The following is a 12,830-nucleotide window of genomic DNA, read 5'->3' on the forward strand; positions in this document are numbered from 1 at the left end:
CCGCTCTTCGTTTGACATTCTGCCAGTGACCCCTCCCCATGCTGAACCCACCCAGAAATCAGCTATCAAGCAAGGCTTTAGATGTGGTCCAAAGAGGCCAGCTTTCTGTGGCTGGAAAGGGGGTGCTGTCAAGCACTAGTGCCCATGAAGGGTCACTTCTCTCATCTCTACATTCTGAGTAGCAGAACCTGTCTATCTTTCATTCATTCATTTAATTCTTCACTTATTCAACAAAGATATTCAAACATCATATTAATACTAGCAAAACATTGGGGGTGGGCAGAGAGTAGCAGATAGCCTAAAATACCCAGCGATAAGGCATTGTTAAATGTTGGTACATCAAAAGATGCAGTTCTATGCAGGTAATAATACTGTATATTATTCAAATAACAATGTCAATTTTCTTTTTCATTGGAGTATGCTGGCAGAGCCACATTTGGAAGGAATTTAGATTGTAAGGAATTGAACCATGGGTCTTAAGGTGGCACTTTATTCAAACAAGTGAGGGTAATTTTCTAAGTGCTGTGCCGTTTCCTTTCTATCTCTTATTTTTTAAAAAAGAAAATTCTCTGCAGTTTGGTTCAGAGTTATGGTTTCATTTTGATTTCCTTCTTTTCTTCCTGGCAGTTAATATATGAATTTGATATGAGAGAAGAATGAGAAACATATCAGACAAATGCTGAAGCCATTACAGAATAAAGATAAAAACCCAACTTGCCCTGCTTTACTGACGCTGTTGCCTAGTTATTTTCTTCCTCCTACTTTATAGCATTTTATCAAGTTTTCTTTGTAGTCAACAGCTGACATAAGGTGTCAAATTATCAGCCAAATCTTAATACAATAGCAGAGTATACACAGCACATGCAAAACAATATCTGTGCAGTTGCACAAATGAGAATAATTTTGACCCCACTTAACCAGACCACTTTTCAGGGAAAATAAAAAATATCTCCCTGTGGTCTAGGCCACAATGACCTTCATAAGTCCCCAAGCCAAAATGGCTTCCAACCTGAATCGACCAGCCATGTTACTTTTCCAACTAGAAACATTTTCTGGAAAGGCCACAAAGATTAAACTCCTTATCCAAATCATGAAATTTTTCGACTGTTGTCATTTTATGTTGCAAAAAGATAAAGTCTAAATATTCTGCTGGATTAAATAACCCACATCACCCTATGATAAAATATTGATATATGAGTTAGTATGTTTGGCCTGACATAAATGCCCACCTTCTATACTAGCATATTTTATTCAGGGTCATATAAATGAGAAGAGATAATTTCAATAAAAAATAAACATGATAGTCACCACTGTTAACAATCTCAGAAAAATTGGCATTTGCTTTTAACAGCATTTGTTCAATACTCCTTCAACTGACAGAGGGTTTTACTCTCCCCAGAGGAGAGAGAGGTGGAATCTTCCTCTGGAAATGGTGTGTTTATTGCAGGTAGGTGCCTCTGTTTTCTCAGTCTAGTGATATGCTGTGACATGTTTCCTTCCGCAAGTGAAAATTGACATTATGTGCACAAAACCCAGGTAACTGTGACTGTAAATCATCCCTCTTCGATATTAAGGTGCTATTTGTGGGTTTTTCAAAAAGTGAGTTGACAGAGTTATTTTTAAGAAACTCATTTTCTTACGAGGTAAGGAATCATTATAAGTATTGAAACAACTAATTGATACTTCTCATCATGATCCCTTAACCAATTCAAGCATCTCTCTTAGTTTGGGACAACCTTTTTGCCGGTGATTGAATAACACCATGGCTCTTGAGAAAGCACTTACAGGCTTCTGTTTATGTAGCATCAGAGCCACCTGAAAACTTTGCCCCCTGTATTGCTACCCTTTGCACATCTTCTAAAGAGTGCAATAAATTGTCAATAAGCTTTTTTTTTTGAGTTAATTTTTTTATAGCACACACTTTGTGCATGGAGGTGGGGGTAATGGGGGAACACATGTTTAGGATTGTGGCCATTTCAAACTAAAGGGACGCCAAATCACAAACAATCATGCAGCTGATCTACTTTGCAATGTTGTCACACATGCCTAACAAAATATTGTGCTACCGACACAATCTTTGTATTCTGCATTGGTAATTAACCTTGTCAAGTTATTTTAAATAAGCCTCATGCATATGTCATAAAGCAAATGACAAATTAAATGTTCAGATATGATTACGAAAGCTATTTTCCTTTTGGATTTAATTTTGTTCCAGGCGAAGCTTCTGTTAAGTAGCATTTTATGGATCCACAATGCTGGAAAGAACTTGAAAGACTTCACATAGCCTTTATGTTTTCGTTTTTGTTTTCTTGTGAGGCCCAGAGTAGTGATCTAATTGGCTCAAGGTCACACAGCTATTTTGTGACAAAATCAATAATAAATTCTCCTGAACTTGAGGCTAATCCTTGTTGCTCTGGTCTTTGTCTTGGTGGATTAAGGATATGGCCCAACATGAGGAGAGGAAATATTTGACCCTATGGATTAAAACCAAGCCTATATATTTGTCTCTGAAAAATGTCCAAGATTCATTCCTGTTCTATTTCTTCTTTGCCTCTCCATTTACTTCCATGTCAACCAAAGCTTGTCTAGGAAACTTCTCAACTTTCCAGATTCATTCAGCCTCAAAATTCCTTTTATCTGAAGTAAGACAATTTGAAGTCTGTGTACTTCAATGCTACTCCTTGTGCTACCTCAATTTTATTCTCCATCCCACTAGGCTGAGATGATTAAAAAAAGTTTCCTCTTGGAAAAGAGCACATAAAGATGCATTCCAGACAGGCAAAATATGAGACATGGAGTATTTCCAATCAACGGGCTGAATATTATTTTCACATAGATATGCAGGGAATAGCTAAATGAAAGCAAACTGGAAAAACAGATTTTTGTTTTCATTAAGCTTGCTACCTATTGATTTTTAGGACCTAGAACTATATTTATCAAGGTTGACATATTTATCCACATCATTTTCCCTTTGACCCTAATATGAAGTGGAATCATTATAATTATGGACTTGTGGTAAATGTGATTTAATACCACCCAAATAGTCATCTAACTACTGTCTCTAACACCTGTGACTCTCGGCCGGAACACTTTTCAGGTCAGGGAGCTATGTCAGCCCATTTTCAGGTCAAACCTGAAGTGCCAGAGAGTTAGTAGCCTTCGAAACCGCCTTCAACCAATCACAGATAAGGTTTTAGATGATAAATATTCCAGCTTCCTCACCCCTCAGCTGAGATAATTCTGCAGCAAGTTCTGTGCCATCTCCCTTGGTTTCCCAGCAGGACTGAGTTCCAGTTGATAAACAGTGGTGAACTTACTTAATAACCCATCCTTTCTGGCTTCCTTCTCTTCCCTGTTTCACTTTTGTACAACCCTACTGGTATTTACTGTGATCAGCTTCCAAAAAAACTACTTGCACTTGAATCATTGTCTCAGAGCTGGCTTTTGGAAGAATCCAGACTGAAACGATCAGAGTGGTTGAAAGTATACACCCTGTAGTAACCTTGACCTCATTTCAAACCCTAGAAGCACTTTTCAGGCTGTGGTGCAGGCAGGAGAGATCCAGGCAAGGAACTGAAGTCTCATTTAACTGAGCCAAAAAGATCAGAATTATGGCTACTGAGCCAAGTGGAATATGTAGGGCAAAGTACCAGAGAGGAATAATTACACAGAGAAGTAGCTCTAGGATTTGCATAGAGGTTCCCTTGAGCTTTCTGTCAAATACTAAGTTGCACATACACACAGGGTGAAACTCCAAGAGACCGGGCAAAGAACAGCTACTGAGACAAGAGCAATTCCCTGGAAGATTCTGGAGATCACACAGGGCTGGGAATTGTTCTGATTTCAACTAATGAGGGTGGGGAGGTTCAAATGAACACCCTAGGAATTCAGTAAAGATCCTAGAAAGACTACATGTTGAGAATAAAGTTAGTCTAACTCTAGAGGAAAGTCTACTCAACTCGTCCCTCACAAAATGTTAGAACAAACCTTGAATGGATCAAGGTGTTCTGCAAGTAAATTAACTGCCTTCCAGAAAAAAACTCAAGACTCTTTAAAGAAAGATGACAAAATCCAACACTCAAGAATGTTGGACTGACAATGTCTAGCATACCATCAAAAATCACTAACCATGTGAAGTAACAAGAACATTTGACTCATAAGAAGAAAAATTGACCAATATAGAGACTAAAATGAAAACAATAATGAGATTAGCGGAGGACTTTCAAATAGCTAGTATAAATATGTTCAAGGGTTTAAAGGAAAATATAAACACAATGAGGAAACAAGTGGAGAACCTCGGTAGAGACTGTAAACTATAAAAACAACCAGAGAGAAAAGACTAATGTTTCTGAAGAAACCACATATTTCTTGTCCACAGTAATATAGGTAAAAGATAATAAAATAATAATTCCAAAGTGTTGAGGGAAAATAACCTTCAATGTAGAATTCTGTACCCATATAAAGTATGGTTAAAGCTTGAGAGCAAAATAAATACATTTCTAGACAAGAAATGATGAGAAACTTTATATCATAAAAATACCTACTAAAGACCTCAGACCCTCACTATAAGCACAAGTGAAGTATCTCTTCAGCATGAAAATAAACTGAACTCAGAAGAAGCAGTGGAATACAGGAAGTAATGGAGAGCAAATAAATTAAATCATTAAATGTGGGTAAATATAGGTAAGCATTGGTTGTAAGAAGAACAAAAATAAAGTAAAAAATAAGTATAACAATAGCAATAATAATAGTTTAAGTGTGGAATTAAAAAACTAGAGGACAAGATAATATTAGAGAACAATATTTTGGAAGGAGAGAATGAGACATCCTGCTACTAATAACAATGGTGGTTGACAATGTTATAAGTGCTTTACATATTAATCCTCAAATCAACTGTATGAGGTAAGTATTATTTTTATCTCCATTGTACAGATGAGTAAATTCACCTAACAATGAAGACTCTTCGTTCAACTCATCCAGAGTTTTTGCTGCTGCCTTTCTAGTAGCATCACCTTTTTGTTTGGCTACTGTTCCCCAACTTATTTGTTTTATCTTTCCCGAGAGACTTGAAGCTATTTAAGAGAACAGGACTTTCTTTTTGCAGCTTTGTAACTCCCATACCCCAGACTCTGTTCTCCATTGTCTAGCAAGGATCTTCCCCCACAATAGGTGCCTAAAAATATATTTTGAATGTATTATTATTTTGCCTTGTTGGAATCAATTTGCTGTGGTTTCCCAAGGAAAGGTAAATACAGGCATGGGGTTGTCTATAAACCTATTAAACCTAAGCCTAAATAAACCTATTTTACAGACAGAATACCTGTGGAAAGTAAATAATCTTTACTTGTATTAGTCACTATATCATGTTAGGCCACTTATGAAATATGATGATTTACTAGAAAATTCACACAGAATGTAAAGCAGGCATGGCTCCTGCCCCCTGGAAATTTATTTTCCAAGAACAGTATGCTGGATAAAAGATGGAAGACTTGAGTGGCTACATATTACCCTGGCTTAAGATGACAATTCATTATTTAAGCTAATACTTACAAACACTAACTTCTTTGATCCTTGGAACAACCCTATGAGTTAGGGATTATTCTTTCTCACAGATGAAGAGAACAAAGAACAAATCAATTAAGTAACTTGCTCAAAGTCACAAAGATAGCAATTGTTGAAGGTGAGGTTTTGACCCTGGCATTCTAGCACCAGAAACTGTACTCTTACACTACCATCTCAAACAGGATTTATATGTTTATGTTGATATCAAATCAGTAATTTAACATTTAATCCATGCAAGACTCCTTCCCCTTACCACCACAAACAGCTGCAGTTGTCACTGGCAGCTTTCCTCCAAAGAGAGTCACAGGCATTTTCCAGAGGGAAATATATTATGGGTCATTTTGTGGTTTGCATTATTGTTATTGATGCAATTCTTCCCATTAGAGGCAGAATATATTTCCCTTACAGATCCAAGTATGACTGAGCCCAGCCTAGATCAGCCAAATCCTAGCTGACCCACAGACACTAGAATAAATGATTGTAAGCAACAGAGCTAGAGTGGTTTGTTACACAGCATTATTAATAGCAATAGCTAACTGGTACAGGCTGATACCAGGGGTTGTATCACTTACTTTAGCACCAATAACTATTTGCCTTCTTCTTTCTTTCAAATAATAGAAATGCCTGGGGCAAGTGGGTGTGGGGTCCAAATTAGAAGAATAAATGTCAAAATCAGAAAAGATACATTTGGGAGTTTTCATGTTCTGCCATGGTGACATTTTACTCACATCTTAAAAGTCCTTGAAATATCGCTTGTTGGCTGTGCTGTCACGATCCGTTCTATAGACATTTTGATGCACTTTATTACAAACTTTAAAGTCATATTAGCAGCTGTTATTTTATATCACAATGGATTAATAAGATGCATTTTCACAAATAAGACACATTTTAGATAGTTCTGAAAAAATTTCAGTGTGAAAATCTTGTGCCAGGATTCCACATTTTAAATGACACATTTCCAAATAGCCTAAAGTGAAAATGCTCAAGTAATATGCCTATTTGTACTGTGCTTGAAACTATCAGCCCCCCAACAACCCAGGAAACACGTAACCTTCCTACATGTGTTTTTTCTATTATAGTATACGAAATTCAGGGGAAATATATCTCTCGGTTCTTGTTTCAGTGTAATTCAGTTAGTCGTACTGAAAAATATAATGAAAGCAAAATAAATACCTTTTCAGGTTTCCATTGCAATACTTGAATAATATACATGAGAATTATCACAAAAGCACTGATTCCCCTTCAAATATTACAATAATGGAATGTTCTATTGCCTTTTCATGTGGAATAATTAGGAAAGATAAAGATTTTTTTTTTCCTTGGAGGCAATCTCGCTTCCTATGGTGTTGCTAAGGAATAAGGAATTTTCCTTCCAACTGATGTTAAAAGAGATATCTAAGATCTATATTGCCTGTTTATGGATTATAGCTAACTTTACAGTCGTGTATAAACTGTACATTTGAGTGCAGTAAGACACGTCCCCTGTCTCACAATAAAAATATTATGGAACATTATATTTCCATATAGTAATGGTACTCTTATATTACTAGTCTATAGAAAGGTACAGTACTCATTTAACTTACTAACATAAAAGTCTCTCAAGTAAGATCAATACTTTATCTTCTCAACAGTTTTCATAAATGAAGATTTAATTCAACCTGTATTCCTTAGCCCCCAAGACGATAAGTGTCAGGTCTGCTGACCACTTTACTCTCTGTGGCAGAGACATGAAATCTTTGGAGCAGCCTCATAATGTGAGCAGTGGATCTCAACCTGGCTGCACCTTAGAATCACCAAGGGAGCTTTTAAAAGACACTGATGCCCAAGCTCCTCCCCAGATCAATTCAACCAGTACCTCTGGGGATGGGTTTGGGGTATTGTTATATTTTTAAAACTCCCCAGATGACTCAAATGTGCCACCAGATTTTCCATCCATTGATTCAGGCTCTAAATTTTAGGGATTCAGGACACAGGCTAAGATCTGGGTAGATGCACTCCCTTGGGGCCTGCCCTGTGATCCTGTTGGTGGTGGTGGTGGTATTTTTTTTTTCTTTGTACACTGTGGATCTTTATTGCCATTGCTTCACTGCTTTTGAGTGCAGATCTTTCATTGACATGAGTGGGAGTGTTGCTCCTGGAGAGAGTTTGGAATGCACAGTTGAGAACTCCTTGGTGCTATTGGAGAGGGAATTTTGCCCTGAGTTTGTTACACGCACCAGGGTTTAGGATTCTTTCTTTCTCCCTTTACTTCCTTTCTTCTGATCTTGCATCGCATATATATGCCTTGATTGTGAATTTTAACTTTGGAGTCTCCTCTTTACTTTCTCTGAACCTGGCACACTTGTCCTGTTCTCTTTTGTTCTCAATGAGGTCTGCCCTAGGGTGGTTTTTTCTCTGAGTCAGCAGGTAAGAAGATGGAGATAAGTTCAATTTCACCCCTGACCAGAGTCAGATCTTGGACTGAGGTTAACCCTTTAGACCTCATAGTCCTTCTCAGTGTAATGAATATACTCAGTGAGGGAAACTTTTCAGTCCCTTTGGTAAAGATATTTTATAAATCTGGGTCGGACCCTCAGAGTCTGGTGACATTGGATATAAGACTGTCTTGTAGTCTATGGGGAAAAGTATGTTTCATGATGTTTATAGCAAGTGAGGGGGAAGGGGGGCTTCCAGGCAAGGACACCCATGTAAGCCCACTCCACAAGAGCCACGGTTCTGCCTTCTCCCAGCCCAACAACAGTGACACTACCCTATCCACCAAGGTGGCCACATTAGTGGTGGGGCTCTCTCCCCAGGAGCACCGCCGGAATTCTATCATGTTATAATGGACAATATGAACACATATGGCTGACAATATTAAGTGCAAATCTGTCAATCTTTGGGTGGGGGAGGGGCACCCAATCCAGCTACACAAATGGCTTTGACTGTGAAAGATTCTGCAGCCCCTCCATTGGTCTGTAAAATTCATTATAATGGCACTAGGCTACGTAACATGGCACCACTCCAGTCATTTCCCCAGGAAAAGGAGACTTTTTCTTTGATGGAGAATATTTGATTGTCATCACCTCCATTTACCTTGGATAACTAACTATTCTTCAAGTCCTCTAATCCAGAAAAACACAGGAATTCATGATAGTTCTCACTATAACAAATCCAAATTGCTGATTTTTTCCTTATAGGAATATGGATGTTTTCATTCATAGTCATACTGCCCAGTTGATACTTTGCTCCAAACTCTTGTCATCAAAACTGATGGCAGAGCTCTCACTGGTGCAGCATCCACTCCAGTGGTTGGATTCCAAAAACCCTGCCAGGAAACTCCACTGTGCTGAATGATTTCTTTTTCTTTAATTAGTCAATTTGGGTAGGCTGTTTACAAATAACATCTTTGAAGAAATGGGGAAGGTGGAATTCAGAGCTTAGTTGAATACCTTTGTCTTTATTATCTTCAGAAAGGAATCATATGTCAACAGTACATAGTGTATTTCCTCCAAAAGAAACCTTGGAAAGTTGTAATCAGCATTAAAAAATTAATGCAAAACCTCCATATTTCTTTCTTTTTTTTTTCCTGCATGCAACAAACAGGGGAGCAGGCTGTGACCAATTTATTTGGGCTGGTAAATGGGGACTTAGACACAAGGTTGGTCAAGAATATTTCTGATAATTAAAAAAATAAAAGGAGCCAAATTTCTAATGTTTTCTTATTTGTTATTCTTTAGTTCAGTGCTCTTTGAAATAGAGAAAGATCTTTGAAATAGAGAAAGATCTTTGAAAAATCATGGATTTTTGCTATGAATTATTTAACAAAACAAAGCAAAAAGACAGGTCCATTTCCTTTCATAAATCTGACTGCTCTCACAGCAAAAATGATCAAGCATTGCTGGAAACCCAAAATGGGACATTTTCAAATCCACATTTACATTTGGCTTTAAGATTTCCTTACTGTCTCATTAGTTTTTGAAAATGGAAAGTCCGTAATAAAAAGCATGGAGAAAGGACCAACTTAAAAGAAATGTGTGGGGAATTTACCTCCAGGGTTACATTTTCAAAAGGGCTCCAAAGCAAGTATACAAATGGGCGTGAATACGCCACTCCACATCCGCCATCATTCTCGTGTGAGAGAAACAGCCAGGCGTGCACCTCACCAGTCAGCTCCTCGTTCAGTACACAGAGCTTTGCACAAACAGGGAGTAAGAGGTTATGAAAGGAGAGAATTCAGAGCAAGGAGTTCACTGGAGTTGGGGGAGGGTGTAAGTTTGCAGCAGTTCCGAAGATCTGCCCAGCTTGGCGGAGGTTTCAGCCAAGCGGTGAGTGGTGAACCCACACGTACATTTATATTAAAATAAATCAGGTCCACTGCTTAGCTGATGAGAACACTAATGCAAAAATGAGTCTATAAGAGGTCCCCTAGATATGGATCCACACATTGGCTTAATCAGTGGCTTTCTTATAAACACGGCCTATGGGTTTAGAAGACACAGGATGAAAGCTAGGGAAACAGGGAGGGAAAAAATGAATGTGAAGGAAGAAAAATTCAATATAGATAATACATAATTAAGAATACAAAATATATGGATGAAAGGTGAATATTTGAGTAACAGAATAAAGAGGCTAACTGGAGCAGTTCCTCATTTATGAACAGGCTAAGTGCCCAGACTAAGTCTTCAAGTCATATTCTGCCCACCCCTTGGGTTGCTTACACTAGGACTCCTCAAACATTTCCACTGGAAAAGGAGAGTCGATACCCTCCCTGGAGGCTCTGGTGGCACAGCCTGAAGCAATTCTAGAAATTTGTTGTGCTACCTTTAAAGTAAATGCAAATTTTATATTCTAACCCCAGTTTTACCCATACTTACCCATATAGCTTTCCCTCAACTCTAGATAGGGCAATGTCCCCCATTAATGATACAGCTTTGCAGAGCCCTAAGTGCACACTCTAACCTGAGCACATGTAGTCCAGTTTGGAAAGGCAGTGATAAGGGCAGAGGAAATGAATTCTCAGCTACTAGTAATGGCCTTGTCCTACTCAGAGGTCTGAATAAAAGAGGCACCTACTTCTTAAAGGAACAAAGAGCCTTGGGCTTCTACGAACATTTTGTCCACTACAGGTTCTGGGGCACAGTGAGCATGACCCTGATGTGTTAAAGCAAATCAGTGCACGAGAAAGAAGTACTATGAGAGTAGATATAAACACAGCAATGATGGGAGTGAAACACTGACAGATTACATTAACAGATTGCATTGCAGATCTGATGCTTTCTTCCAATCTCCATTCCCAGCACCACTCATTCTCATCCAAGGCTTACCAAACTCTAGCCCGCATCAGAATTGCTGGAAGATCTTATCAGAATACAGGTTGCTGGGTCCCATCCCCAGGACTTCTGATTCAGTGGATGTGGGATGAGGCCTGAGAACCTGCATTTGTAACACATCCCCGGGGGATGCTGCCATCCTGTGGTCCACACTTTGAGAATCACTGATCTAAGCCATTCTTCGTTCACTGCCTTAGGGAGGGGATGCACCGTGGAAATTTGAGGAACAATTTTGAGATGTGAATTTTAAACCCTAAACTTTGGGGGAAATAAAGGGACACTTGGCGTGGACAAAGATTTGAAAAAATATCTGAAGAACTGGAACGAAGTCTTCCTTCCCTGTGGGAGCTGATTAGAGCTCAGATACTGGTGAGGTCCCTGAGACATGAGCCTGGATACTGACACCTCCATTACTGAGTCTGGGGGTGGAGATGGGGGAAAAAATGACAGTCGATGGGATGTGAAAACGTAGGGGACCTATGCCCCAGTCCCCAAGAAGAGCCCTGGGAAAGTGGGAAGACCAAGAAGATATGGGTCCATGGTATATCTGAGCCAGGAGTTGGTCATTTTTTTCTTAAAGGTTCAGACAGTAAATATCTTAGCCTTTGCATGCCATATGGACTCTGTCACAACTACTCGATTCTGCCATCAGCACAAAAGTAGCCACAGACAACATGTAAATGAATGAATGTGGGATGTTTCAATAAAACTTTATTTACATAAACAGGCAGCAGGCTGGATCTGGCCTATGGGCTGTCGTTTGCCTGCTCACCCCTGGTCTAAGATGACTGAGCTTCAAATAGCCTGCAAGGGCTCCCTATATCCCAGCGTGTTCCAGGAGACCCAGAATTACACCATGTGCTGGAGAGCAGTGTGGAAGATGGAAAGGACCTTGGACAACTTCTCTGAGATTCCAAAATCCAGCATGGTGCCAGAAGTGGCCAAGGTGACCCCTGGCCCCTACCGGACCTTGCCAAGGTAGAGGGATGCTAGGTTCCTCTTCCCCACAGTGTTGCAAGACCAGGTAACCTCCCAGGACAGTTATGACCCTCAGCAAAAGAGAGAAGGGGAGGTTGACCCCAAATTTATTGTTTCCCTACCCTTGCAGAATGGAGGCACAAATAGAAATTGATTTTTTTGGGGGGGACGTCCCTGGCGGTCCAGTGGTTAAGACTCTGCACTTCCATTGCAGGCGGCACGAGTTCGATCCCTGGTCAGGGAACTAAGATCCCACATGCCATGCAATGCAGCCAACCCCCCCCCAAAAAAGCTCTGGTGTAAAATATTACTAATTATTAGAGAAACGCAAATCAAAACTACAATGAGGTATCTCACACCAGTCAGAATGGCCATCAACAAAAAAATCTACAAACAATAAATGCTGGAATTTAACTATACTTCAATAAAAAATAAATTAAAAAAAAAAGAAATTGACTTTTTTTTTTAAGCCAGGTTTGTGTCCTATTCCTATGTTTGCAGGAATGAGCAATTTTACTTTGTTAATTTGAGATTTTTTTCTTTGAAATCTGGTGCTTACAGCATGTCAACAGCCTCATGCCATATCAGACCACACAGATTTGGACGCTGAGATCTCCCCTTTTCTCCTTTTTTGCAGCAGTCAGACCAGTCCCACCACCCCTCCATGGACAGACTTTAGAATGAGTTAAGAAGGCAGTTGTGTAGGGAGAATACAGGCTCCCAGGTGCTGGAGGTCTGGGAGGAGGATGAGGATAGGAATTCAAAAAAAGCATCTGATGCAGGGCTTCCCTGGTGGCGCAGTGGTTGAGAGTCCGCCTGCCAATGCAGGGGACATGGGTTCGTGCCCCGGTCCGGGAAGATCCCACGTGCCGCAGAGCGGTCTAGGCCCGTGAGCCATGGCCACTGAGCCTGTGCGTCTGGAGCCTGTGCTCTGCAACGGGAGAGGCCACAGCAGTGAGAGGCCTGCGTACCACAAAA

This window comes from Lipotes vexillifer, unplaced genomic scaffold (genome assembly GCF_000442215.2).
Source record: "Lipotes vexillifer unplaced genomic scaffold, Lipotes_vexillifer_v1.1 scaffold418, whole genome shotgun sequence".
NCBI classification, from domain to species: Eukaryota; Metazoa; Chordata; class Mammalia; order Artiodactyla; family Lipotidae; genus Lipotes; species Lipotes vexillifer.